Consider the following 14,253-nt stretch of genomic DNA (forward strand, 5'->3'; position numbering starts at 1 on the left):
GTAAGTTTACACAGGCCTTTATAGGCTGCCAGTTTTACACTTTGCAACATCATATGCAAATAAAGTATAACAGAAGTTGACCAACCAGGAACAAGCTTTGTAGAAATAGACCAATCGGGAGTGATAGAGATAACCAATCAGGAGTGAGCTCCATGCAAATGAAGTACTACAAATGGATCAATCAGAAGTTAGGGAAGTGGGCCAATCAGAAGTGAGAGTAATAACCAATCAGGAGTGAAGGAAATAACCAATCAGAAGTGAGCTCAGGGAAGCCAATAGAATTTTAGGGGCAAGTAAGCCGTTTTAGAGGCAAGAAAAAGTGAGAGCCTCTGGGCCAGGGAACCGGATGGTGCCGGCATGAGAATAGTGGCCCTGCTTGGGGGCGCTGCCGGTTTTTTTATGGGGCTTCCCGCCTTACTTAAAAGTATAAATATTATGTAAAGAGTAAAAGATACTTTCCTTCTTGCTCACACCCAGTAGTGTCACCTGTGTTTATGCTGCCCCCGCCGCACCCTGGCATGTCTCCCTGCGTGCTGGCTCCAGTCTCCCGTGCGGGTTTCCCCAGAAAACTGCAGGCACCTTCCCCTTCACACCCTCTTTGGGACACAGAGTGAAAAAGAAAGTGGGTGCTTAGGATTTAGAGGTACGGTGACTGTTTCTTCTCCTGCTTTCCTTGTTCTCTCTATCCCTTTCCTTTTTCATCTTTTTGCCCTTTCACTTCCTCTTCCTCGATCCCCCCAATTTTCAGTTCCTGGTTTTGTCTTACTCCCTTGCTGACTGCCTGCTGCCGGTCCTGCTGGTCCTGCTGCCGGGGTCTGGCCCCACTGGCCTCTTCCGGCAGAGCCGTGGGGTGCGGCTCGCGGGCGGGCTGTGCTCTGCCCTCCACCGGATTTACAGATGCTCCTGGATAACAGAAACGGAAACATCACAGTTTGCCCTTGATTGTAACGCTCAGGGTCATACACTAGGTATGATGCACGGCCCCGAGATTCTTAAAACTGAGAAGATGCATGAAGAATGTTTGATTTTAGTCTTCTAAGAATCTGAATGGTACTAATTGTTTAAAAGGACACACACACCCCCACCCCACAGAGAAAAGTTTTATGAGTTCAGAGCCTGAGGTCTAGTTTCTGAGTTTTATCACGGCTCTCAGAGTTTAGAATCTTAGGCAAGGAAGGTCCAGCCTAATAAAGCACCAGAGATTTTTAAAGTCACTTTTCTTCCCAGGGGGCACATGTCCAGGTTATCTCTGCTTGTCCTGTCTTGTATACGAAACCAGAGTTCCAGAAGGGGTGGGCATGTGTGAAATCTAAAGGGAATTATCTTTAAAACACGCACGCACACGCACACGCACGCGCGCGCGCACACACACACACACACACACACACACACACACACACACACACAGATGGACAGACTGGGTTTGCTTTCTTTTGCCTTTTATTTTATTTAACTTCCTTTACCAATAATAATGAGAGCCAGGAGAATACACTGAATGCAGGAGGAGGAAGCAAAAGTGCACTTGGGAGCCGGTGAGCTGTGTCAGGTCAGGTCAGGTGAAGGGGTGGTGGGAGGTGCTGGGGGAAGTCCTCGGGGTTAGGAATCCAGGCAGTCACATCGCGAGACTGTACGTGTGACTTCGATAGAGACAACGTGTAGCCCGTGACGATTATTATCTTTAATGGGCCGCAGAAAGTACTCCGGAATGATTTTATTAATCGAGAGGGTAGCCTGAGAAAAGGTACACGCTCAGCCAAGAGCAGGTAATCTGACTGTTGGCTTTGAATGACACAGAATCTTTATTTTCGCTAGAAATGCTCAGCGCTCCTTTTTCCCCAGTGTCTTTTTCAGGCCACTTCGTTTTCTGGATCTCAGTGGAATTTAGAACAATGAAACACATGCTCTCTGGACACTTGCATTTCACAGGCGTGATATTTTTAAAATCGTTAACATAGGAACCCTATTTTTGGCCTTAAGTTCTCTCACTCGGTGAAAAATGTACTAACTCTGTATTCGTCCGTGCTTTCCTCAGCATCCTTCAGTTTTAAGAGGCAAAGTAGGTTCCCAGGAAAAGATTTATCCAGTGAAGAGGTTCTTGAACGTTCTTGCAGTGACTTCTTCCCTTTTCTGTTCATTGTGGTGGATGGTTATTACTGTGTGAGGGCTTGTGTGCCTGGCCCTGTTCCAAGCACTTTGAATAAATCAGTCTCATTCAGTCTCAACCCAGTAAGACAACCATTATTGCTTTCCCCTTTTACACATAAACTCTAGTTTATAAAAGGGCCTCTTTCGTTTTTTCACTGGATTCATGCTGCTTCCAGGGAACCAGCAATGCTTCAGTCCCCTCTCTGGCCGCAAATCTATACTTTTGTATTTAGTCCTCACTCTTGGGACATCCAATTTCACCTGTCTTTAGATTTTCTATTGCTGCCACTCTTACTTCATGTCGTTGTTACCTGTAAATGAGGATGTATTTGAATGCAGCTGGCGGACTGTGGGTTTTACAGTTAACCTGAGTTAGTGCTGTTCATAGGAACTGTAGAAATCGCTTTCAGGTGACTCAACTTCATAAAACCTGTTTGCCAGCCTATGAAACATAGACGGAATTTCTTCTAATTCGTTCAAAATACCGATGCTTCTGAATGATGAAACCCAAACGAGCATTCGTTTTACACCGGAACGCATATCCCTGCTCCTCTCCTCAGCCGCTGGCTGCCTGTGGCAGGAGCAGGCTGGGAGCAGCACCAGAGAAACGTTTCGGCCCCGTCTGCCGAGCAAGCCTAGCCTGTGGGCCAGCGGGCAGCGCGGTACGGGATCTGAGTGGGAACTTCCCCACCGACACCCTGTTTATCTTGCAAATTCTGCAGCCACTGCAGTTTTGGAGCCTGTGGGGTTGGGGAGGTCAGATCAGGCGCTCTGATAGCTGATTTTATAGCGCTCAGTTATTAGTGAGCAAATTAATACCAGCCCCAATAAAGAGGGTGACTAAACTCCTTGCAAAAAAGCACTATCCATTAGAAAAGACTGAACACACCAAAGTGACGTGCACAAGGCCTGGATGGCAAAGGTCAAAGGTCAGGGCGGGGGGATGCAGAGAGGGGCAGCCCGGAGGATGCGGTAGATGGGAACAGGGGTGCATTTGGGTTGCCAGTGTCGGGGCTGTGCCCAGGCCCGCCGGGCTCTTCCTCCCCTCTCCCCGAACTGAACTTTTGCATGAGCATTAGCAGCGAATATTTGAGGAAAACTGCAGTGAATTATTTGACCAAAGGAAGAATTTTATAATTCGTTACATCTTAAATTTTCTGTTATTATTTCCTGTATTGGGTTTCCTTAGAGCAAAGTACATGGTTGCTGAAAGACAGTTATTTATTCTAAAAACGTTTCCTGAGCCCCGACTTTGGACAGAGCGCAGGCCAGTTCAGGACAGAGAAACAAACCCAGTGCAGGGTCTGCCCACCTTCAAGACCCGCCAACTCGACAAGTCCCCTCCGTGGGGCGCACCCGGGACCTGGCCGCCTGTCCTTCAGCAGCCGTGCGGGTGTTAAGCAAGTTGGGTGTTGGCCCATGAGGGGTCCTTGCTAACTCATTTGACTTGAACCTGAGGGGTGATTTTCTACTAAAATCTCCCTTATTAACAACATCTCTGACTCTGAGAAAGAAGAGAATCATATGCGCATCCCTCCATACAGAGCGAACTACAAATGTGTTTTGCCTCATGCGGAGTGTGAGGAAGACAGACCCTGGCTTCTCTCCCTTCGTGCCCCCCCGCCCCCTGTCACCCACGTATCTGCTGAGGGACCAGGCATGGGAGGACTAGGGGAGGCGGCCTTCAGGTGGCCGCACTGCACCTCGCAACCAGGACACCCTTTGAACATAGATGGAACGAAAACATACTAACAAACATTGGTTAAAGAAATGGGGAACTGCTGAAAGCAAACTAACTCCAGCCTCCAAAACCTGGGGAGACGAGGGTATGCGCGCTCGCGGGGTGAGCGCCCAGCCCTCCATGACGGAACGTCCCCTTCTCCCTCGTCCTCATGGCTCCCCTGGTGAGGGGCCTCTCTCCACACTGTCCCCGCCTTCCTCCTTCAGTTCTCCCAGACTCCCTGAAGCCCCCTTCCTGCCAGTCCCTCCCTGCGGCCGCCTCCTCTGGCGTCAGCTCAGCATGACAAGGGGACAAGAGGCCCTTGGAGGTTTTGGAGTCACAGGTTCCCTCTTCTCTGTGTTCCCTGGACTGTGTGTTCATGGCCGACATTTCTGTTTATTTCTGGACGAGTCTCAGCTCTGAATCGCTACCCCTCACCAGTCAGTCTCAAGCTTTTATCCGGCATCTCCAGCTGGCCATCCCGAGGGCCCCTCAAATTCAGTGGGTCTGAAAGCACTCTGGTCCATCCTTCCTGGGCTCCCCATGTACCCTGTTATCACTACAGGTAACCCATGCTCCCAGTCCTGGCTTTAACGTCTAGGGTTATTTGCAAGAGTTCACCCCAGTTACATGGCAGCATCGGTGGCCTCACGAGTCTTGCCCCACGGAGCCCACAGCTTTGCGCTCCCTCCCTCTTGACCCCTCTGCCTGGTCAGTCCTGCCCCAAACTCCACCTCCGGCTTGTGGCCTCTCCCTCCTTTCCGCTCATCCAGTTCCCTCCATGATACTCCCTCCCCAGACCCTCGCACCCACTGCCTCGAGGGTCCCCATGGCCTGCAGTCTCTTGCTGTTGTCCGTGACTGTGGCTCTCCCGTATCACCGCCCCTGACCCCCCCCCCCCACCCCGGCCTGCCTTCTTCACCCGCTGGCCTTTGATGGCATCACCAGCTTCTCCAGCCTTTCCTCATTGGCTCCCAGAAGCAGTCTCTCCTTTTTGTGAATTTTCGTCGTGCTTTCTGACTCATCAAAGTCTTCCCATATTAGAACTTTGAGGTGTATCATTTCCCCCATTCAGGTCTAGCGCCTCTGAGGCCGACATTAATCTTTGTACTCCCAAAGCACCCAGGACAGTGCCTTGCCCGTAGTGGGCACGGGGGACCCTTAAAAGGAGAAGCAAATGGACAGCCCATAGCGGGGCAGGCAGCCATGCCCCGAAGACCTGACATGCACCCCAAGATGAAGACGCCAAATCAGGGCGCACTGCCGTGGCCACACCCCCCGCCTGGATTCCTTCCGATTCCGACACTAGAGCAGGTGTCCACGAGACCTCCTCACCCACCTGGGGCTGGAGAATGATTCCTCCCCGCTTTGCCCTAGGCCCTCCAGTGACTGTCACCTCGCCCTTGGAAGCTCCCAGGGCCCATTTTCAAGGCTCCCTTCCTCGAAATTAAATGAAAAAAGGACCTAGCAGAACACTGAACAGAAGGCCCTCAATGCATTTCCTCTTCCTTCAAGTACAAGAGGAAAAAAGGAAAGTTAGGGCTCCCTGCACACAGTTAGGGACCCCGGCCATGGGAAGGGCTGGCGTCCTCTCAGGGAGGGGAGGGAGCCCTGGCCTTCGAGTCCTCCCAGTGCCCTGCAGAGCTGTCACTGAGCTCCCAAACACGTCATATGTGCTCATGGCTGACAGGCTCCAGAAGGAAACACACGAAGGTGTGGCCAGGTCATCCTGAAGACACCAGAGTCCCAGGAAGGCTTAGGGCTCCCCAACCGGGGGAGGAACCCGTGAGCCAGGCCCTGGGGCCGGGTCGGGTGTGGTCACGTTGACTCAGACTTCTCAGGTGACAGGCTTCGTTTGGGATCCTGCCCTCGCCTGGGTCTCTTAGGTGGCCTGAGTTGAGCAAGTTGTTGCAGTTTAGCCTGGAGGGATTACCAAATCCTGCTGTGCCAGGCCAGGCACTGCCAATCCGAGAGGAACAAAAGATGTGGACTGGGCTGGGGGAGGGGGGACCAGTGCACTCGGGGTTCCAAGTACAGAGGAGCCTTCCACACGTTTGTCCCTGCGACCAGTGATCCCGCTCACCTCCACCCTGTAAGAGCTGCATTCATACTTTCCTCATCTGATAGATGAAGATGTAGGCTCGGAGTTTCTAAGCACCTTGACCAAGGTCACCAGTTCATAAAGTGGCAGGTGGAATGGCTGTCTCCCCAGCGCCAGCCCTTTTTTGATCTTGGAACTATTATGGATACTGTGTTTGATTTTATAGTTAAATTTATTCTGCTCAAGGTGTGAGTTAGTCCATTTGGGGATGTAAGGTGCCTTCCTAGACACTGCAGGAGGAGAGGTTACACCGTGATGGGGCCGAGCCCTGCCACAGGGGCCCACTTAGCCTTTTCACAGACCTGGAGCGGTGCAGGCTCTGCGCTAGGGGCTGGGCAAAGACATGGTCCCAGCCCCAGGAAGCTCCACAGTTAGTGAACTGTTTGTCATGAAAGCTGGAGCACTAAACCATATCCTTCTTTGGGATATTCACAGTTTTATATATCCAGATCCAGAAGAAAACTGTCAAAAGACTTTGCAATTATATTGTTTATACTGTAATGAACTATTGGAAATAGAAATTAAAAGCGCAATACCATGTTCAATCACTCAGAAAAATTAAATACATCAGCAAGGTGGCAGAGTAGGAAGCTCCAGGCCCTGGTTCTCCCACAAAAACATCAAGTAAACAACTAAATGCTAACTCAAAATGACTTTTAGAAGCTCTGGAAACCAGCCAAAGATCTACAGAAACCAGGTGAACACCTAGTCAAGAAAAAGCTTCACTTAACATGTTAGGAAATTCCGTCATGTTTTTACTTGCCCTCAGTCCACCCCCACAGGGAAGTCGAGAGGAAGTGACCTAATCTTCCAGAAAGAGTCAAGTGGAAACTGTTAACATTCTAGCCTATCTGTGGGCTGCCCACAGGACTGATGTCTTTCTTGCTGACTCAGAACTGAGGGAATAGCTGCAAAGTTTGGGTCTTAGGCTGGAAGCTGTGGAAGGAAGTGGTGGGCACCTTGGCATGTGAAACTTCAGGGGAACCACAGATCCACAGGTGCCTGGGGATCATTGCCCATTCAAAGGAACAAAATAAATCTCACGAAAAACACACAGTGGACATGAAGGACAAGAAAAGCTGTAAGCATACAGACAAATACAACTGCCTTAAATATGCTCAGAGAACTAAAGGCAAACACAAAGAACTAAAGGAAATCAGGAAAACTACATATGACCAGCATGACAATATAAAAATGAACTGAACAAAAAACTTTTGGGCTGAAAAAACAATAATTGAATTTTCACTAGAAGGATTCAACAGCAGATTTGAATAGGCAAAAAAAAAAAAAAAATGGAACTGGAACTTGAAGACTGGAGATTTGAAATTACCAAATCTGAGGAGCAAAAAGAAAAAAGAGGAGGAAGAAAAATGAACAAAGCCTCAGAGACTTGTGGGACATGAACAAGCAGACCAGTATAAGAGTTATGGGAGACCCAGAAGGAGAAGAAAGAGAGAAGGGGCAGAGAGAATATTTGAATAAATAATGGCTGAAAACTTATCAAATTTAGGGAAATATATGGATATAAATTCAAGAAGCTTAACAAACTCCAAGTCAGATAACCACAAGAGACTTGCACCAAGATACATTATAATCCAACTTTGAAAGCCAAACATAAAGAGAAAATCTTGAAAGCAGCAAGAGAAAAATGACTCATCACATATATGAGATCCCCAATAAGACTATCAGTAGATCTCTCAGCAGAAACCTTGCAGCCAGAAGGCAATGGGATGATGTATTTTAAGTGGTAGGGGGAGAAAATCCTTCAAGTTGAAATACAGGAACACTGGAGAGTATCTCGAAGTCATAATAAAATATATGGTTTTCTAGTAAAGGTAAATCGTAGAAAAATATAAAGAATAATATCATAATTTTGATTTGTAACTCCAATTTTTATTTTCTATAGTATCTAAAAGATAAATGAATAAAATTTAAATCTCTTAATGGATATACAATATATAATTATGTAAGTTGTGATCAATGGCAGAGGGAAGGGAGCAGAGCTCTAAAGAAATGGAATTTTTGTATGTGGTTGAAATTAAGTTGGTATTAATTCAAGGTAGATTGTCATGACTTTAGGATGGTATATCTAATTCCCATGATAACCACAAAGGAAATACCTATAGAATAAACAAAAAGAAAATGAGAAGAGAATCAAAATGTGTCACAACAAAAAGTCAACTGAACACAAAGGAAAGCAGTAATGGAGGAAATGAGGGACAAAAAAGCTGTAAGCATACAGAAGATAAATGGCCAGAGCGTTTCCATATCAGTAGTTAGTTTAAAGGTAAATGAGTTTAACTTCTCAATCAAAAGACATAGAATGGAAAAATGGATGAAAAAAAAATCAGGACGCAGCTATAAGAGACACTAGATCTTTTAGATCTAAGGATCATAGGTTGGAAGTGAAAGGATGGAAAAAGATATTCCATGCAAATACGAACCAAAAGAAAGCAGGGGTCCTATGCTAGTATCAGTCAAAAGATACTTTAAGTCAAAAACTGTTACAAGAGACAATGAAAGACATTATATAATAATAAAGGGTCGATTTGCCAAGAAGATGTAACAGTTATAAATATATATGCATTAAACATCAGAGTTTCAAAATATATAAAGGAAACGTTGACAGAATTGATGGGAGAAATAGATGGCTCTATGATAATAGTAAAGAGTGATGAATTTAAATGAATAAAAACACAGGACTTGAATAACACTAAAGACCAGTTGGGCCTAACAGACATATATAGATCACTCCACCCAGCAACAGTAGAATACACGTTTTTCTCAAAATTTTTATGCACGTGGAGTATTCCCTGGGAAAGACCATATATCAGGCCACAAAACAAGTCTTAATACATTTAAAAAGACTGAAGTCATACAAAGTATTTTTTTCCAATCACAGTGCAATTTAACTGGAAATCAACAGTAGAAGGAAAACTAGAAAATTCACAAATACGTGGAAATTAAACAACAGATTCTTGAACAACCAATGAATCAAAAAAAAAAATCACAAGGGAGATTGGAAAATACCTTGAAACAAACAAGAATGAAAACACAACATACTGAAACTTAACAGATGCAGTGAAAGAAAGCAATGCTAAGGGAGAAAATTATAGCTGTGTATGCCTACATTAAAAAAGATGAAAACATCAAATCAACAATCTAACTCCACACCTTCAGTAACTAGAAAAAGAAGAACAAACTAAAGCCAGAGCTATCAGAAGAAAGGAAATAGTAAAGACTGAAGCAGAGATAAATAAAATAGAGAACAGAAAAAACAATAGAGAACATCAACAAAACCAAGAGTTGGTTCTTATTAACAGTCAACAAAGTTGACAAACTTTTAACTAGATTGACTAATTTAAAAAGGGAAGATTCAAATAACTAATCTCAGAAGTGAAAGAGGGGGGCACATATCAATTTTACAAAAATGAAATGGATTATTATACAAGTACACTCTTATAAGACAGTACTATGAACAATTGTGCCAACAAACTGGATAACCTATATGAAATGAACAAATTCCTAGAAACACACAACTTACCAAGACTGCATCATGAAGAAACAGAAAATCTGAATAGAGCTATAACTAGTCAGGAGGTTGAATCAGTAACCAAACTCTCCCAACGAAGGAAACCCCAGGATGAGATGGCTTCACAGGCGAATCCTGCTAAGCACTGAAAGAAGGAATAACACCAGTCTTTCTCAAACTCATCTAAAGAGTGAATTCATTCTGTGAGACCAGCATTATCTTGATACCAAAGCCAGACAAAGAAACAGGAAAACTACAGGTCAATATCTCTTGTGAATATGGATACAAAAATCCTCAAAAAAAAAAAATACTAGAAAACCAAATTAAACAGTATATTGAAAAGATTATACACCATGACCAAGTGGGATTTATTCCTGAAATGCAAGGATAGTTCAACATATGAAGATGAATGAATGTAATACATACATTAATAGAATGAAGAGTGGAAAAACCCACATCGTCATCTCAAATGATGAGGAAACACACTTGATAGAATTCTTATTTTATGATGAAAACACTCAACAAATTAGGAATAGAAAGAAACTACCTCAACATACTAAAGGCCATGTATGAAAAACCTACAGCCAACATCATACTCAATGGAGAAAGACTGAAAACTGTTCCTAAAGATCAGGAACAATTCAGTAATGCCCACTCTCACCATTTCTATTCAACATAAGACTGGAAGTCATAGCCAGAGCAACTTTAGGCTAAATAACTAAATAAACAAATAATCCAAATTCCAAGGGAAGAAGTAAAACTACCCTCTATTCACAGATGACATTATCTTGTATATAGAAAAACCAGAAAGATTACACATATGCAAAAAAAAAAAAACCTATTAGAACTAATGAATTCAGCAAAATTGCAGGATGCAAAATCAACACAAAATCAGTTGCATTTCTATACACTAACAATGAACAATCCAAAGAGGAAATTAAGGGGGAAATTTTCACTTAAAATAGCATCAGAAAGAATAAAATAGGAATAAACATGACCTAGGAGACTAAAGACTTGTACACTAAAAATTAAAACATTGCTGAAAGAAATTAAAAAAGATGAAAAATGGAAAGCCATCCCATGTTTATGACTTGGAAGACTTTACATTGTTAAGATGTGGGAAAACTACCCAAAACAACCTACAGAGTCAATGCAATGTTGATTAAAACCCCAATGACAGGCTTTTGCAGAGAAATAAAAATACATCCTAAAATTCATATGGAATCTCAAGGGACCTCAAATAGTCAAAAACAATTTTGAAAAAACAAAGCTGAAAGTCTCACACTTCCTGATTTCAAAACTTTGTACCGTAACTACAATAGCGTGATATTGGCGTAAAGACAGGCATATAAACCAATGGAAAAATAGCACAGAATTCAGTCCTCATGTGTATGGGCAAATGATTTTCAACAAGGGTGCCAAGACTATTAAATGGGGAAAGGGCAGTCTTTTCAACAAACGGTGCTGGAAAAACTGGATATCCACATGCAAAACAGTGAAGTTAGACCCTTGCCTTACACCACATACAAAAATTAACAAACGGCATCAAAGAACTAAATATAGTGGCTAAAACTATAAAAACTCTTAGAAGAAAACATAGGGGCAAAATTCATGACATTGATTTTGACAGTGATTCCTTGGATGTACACCAAAAGCACAGGCAACAAAGGAGAAAATAAGTAAGTTCATCATCAAGCACTTCATCAAAAATTAAAACTTTCATGTGTCAAGGAACGTTATAAACTGTGAGAATGCAACCCACGGAATGGGAGAAAATATTTGCACATCGTATATTCTATCCAGAGTATATAAAGAACTAAAACTCAATAACAAAGCAAAGCTCTTTTCAAAAATGCTCAAAGGACTTGAATGTACATTTCTCCAAAGAAGATATACAAACGGCCAATAGCCACATGAAAAGATGCTCAGCATCACTAGTCATTAGGGAAATGCAAATTAAACGCGAAATACCATTTCATACCTACCAGGATGGCTGTTATAAAAAGAAAACAAAACCAACCAACTGAAAAAAAAAAAAAAAGGTAGCAAGTGTTGCAAGGATGTGAAGGAACTGGACAGTTCATTCCACTCTCTTCTTGCTTGGATGATTTCTGAAGCCCAATATAATTCTGATTCTTGCTTCTCTGCTGATAAGACTTTTTTCCTCTGGCTTCTGTCAGGATTTTTCCTTTGTCTTTGATTTCCCACAGTTAGAATATGATGTGCCGAGTGTAGATTTTTGGGCACTTTTCCTACGTAGTGTTCTCTGAATTTCCTGAATATGTTGTTATTATTGTTATTATTATCATTATTATTAATAGTGCTTCAATATTCTTCTCTCTTCTTCTAGCACATGAGAACATGTGTAATTCCCATTATATGTATGATAGACTTTCTGTAGTTGTCCCACCATTCTTGAATATACTGTTTCAATTTTTTGTGTCTTTTTCTCTTTGCTTCTCAGTTTGGGAAATTTCTATTGGCAGATCATCAAAATCACTGACTCTTTGCTCAGCTGTGTCCAGTCTAATGAACCCATAAAGGGGTCTTTCACTTCTGTTACAGTGCTTTTGATATTGAGCATTTCTTTTTTTATTCTTTTGCAGAATTCCCATCTCTCGGCTTACATTACCCATCTGTTCTTACATGTTATCGGGTTTTTTTTTCACTGGAGCCCTTATCACATTAATCCTACTTATTTTAAATTCCTGGTCTGATCATTCAACATCCCTGTCATACCTGAGTTTGGTTCTGATGCTTGCTCTTTCTCTTCAAACTGTATACATTTGTAAGTTTTAGTATAACTTGTCAATGTTTTGTTGAGAGCCAGACATGATGTGCAGGGTAAGAAGGAACCCGGTGCTGCTTTCTGCGATCTCTGCTCTGGTAAGTTGTGATTCTCTGTATCCACTCATTTGTCTCTCCAGTCTGGGGGGCAGCAGTTTGCACTGTGTTTTGACAAAACCTCAGTTTTCCTCCTTTTGTATAGGGAAAAAAAACCCACCTCACTTCTTCCCTGCTCTGTGTTTCTTCCCTGTGAATCTCCTTTACTACTCACACAAAACACTCATTTCTGGTCACGACATGGGTGGAAATTTTTCACCAAGCAATTTTCTGCACCACCACCGAGGTGTCCTATGACTTAACTCAATTCTGACACTGTCTACCTGAGACAGCATCAGATCCCGCAGGTTAAGGACTCAGTCCCGCAAGACCGCCCCCACCCGCCGCGCCCCCCACCCCTCCACCGGCATGCATCTACTTCAGACACAGTTGCAAGCCCAGGTTATCCTGTGCTGCTGACCAACAAGTAATAGATCAGAGGCTCCAGCAGCCCCCTCCTTGGGTTTGATTAGTTTGCTGGGACAGTTCACAGAACTCAAGGAGACCCCTACTTACTTATGTTTACTAGTTTATTAAAGGATATGATAAAGAATACATATGAATAGCCAGATGCAGAGGTACATCGGGCAAGGTCTGGGTGGGGGGCGAGCGCAGAGGCTTCTGTCCCACGCAGCCGGGGTGCACCAGCCCCTGGTGTGGATGTGTTCACTCACGTGGAGGCTCTCTGAACACCTTACTTGGGGGATTTTATGGAGGCTTCCTCCAATGATCCAGTATTAACTCCATTTTCAGCCCCTTTCCCCTCTCTAGAGGGGAGAGGGTGGGGCTGAAAATTCCAAGCTTCCTTTCTGGTGACCAGCCCCCACCCAGGGGCCACCCAGGGGCCCACCGAGGGTCCCCTCAGTAGAACAGAAGCTGCCGCTAGTGCTCTAATCACTTAGGAATTTACAAGGGCTTCAGGAGCTCTGTGCAGGGAACTAGGGGCAGAGACCAATATATATTTTCTATTATCTCATATCCTGTGACCTAATCCTCTGATGGATCTGAGAAGAGTGCTTGATTTGCAGATTGCCCATCTTTTTTCTTGTTGTTAGAATGTGAGTGATAACATCTAAGCGCCTTACATGACAAACTAGAAACCTGAATTCCCATTCTTTTGTTTTTAATTTATCTGTGTCTTTGTGTTTAAAGTGGATTTCTTACAGGCACCATATTGTTCAGTCTCGCTTTTGTATCCAATCTGACAGTCTCTGCCTTTTCAATGGAGTGTTTAGGCCGTAAATGCTTAATGTGATCCTTGACGTGGTTGGGCTTCAATCTGACATCTTACTATTGCTTTCTATTTGTCCCATGAGTTTTTGTTTCTTTTTTTCCTCTTTTCCTTTTCTTGGATAAATTGGATTAACTGAATTTTTATCATACAATTTTATCTACATTAATAATCTGTTAGCTCTTTTTAAAAAAATTGATTGCTCTAGGGTTGACAATATTTATCTTTAATTGAGCAAACAAAGTCTACCATTAAATAATGTAATACCACTTTACACATGGAACAAGAGCCTTGCAACAGTATATTTTCATTTCCCTCCTCATGGTCTTTGTGCTATTATCATAACATTTTACTTCTACATATGTTAATAAATTCCATAATATAGTGTTATTATTTTTGCTTTAAAGACTCAATTATCTTTCAAAGAGATTTTAAAAACAGAAAAAAAAAATCTTTTATATTTATCCATATGTTCCCATTCCTTTTTGTGGATCCAAATTTCCATCTGGTATCACTTTCCTTTTCCTGAAGGACTTCCTTGAACATTTTTCATAGTGCTGGTCTACTGATGATGACTTCACTAAGCTTATGCATGTTTGAAATGTTTTTATTTTGCCTTCATTTTAAAAGCTATTTTGGCT

The sequence above is a fragment of the Camelus ferus genome, chromosome 31 (assembly GCF_009834535.1).
Source record: "Camelus ferus isolate YT-003-E chromosome 31, BCGSAC_Cfer_1.0, whole genome shotgun sequence".
NCBI lineage: Eukaryota > Metazoa > Chordata > Mammalia > Artiodactyla > Camelidae > Camelus > Camelus ferus.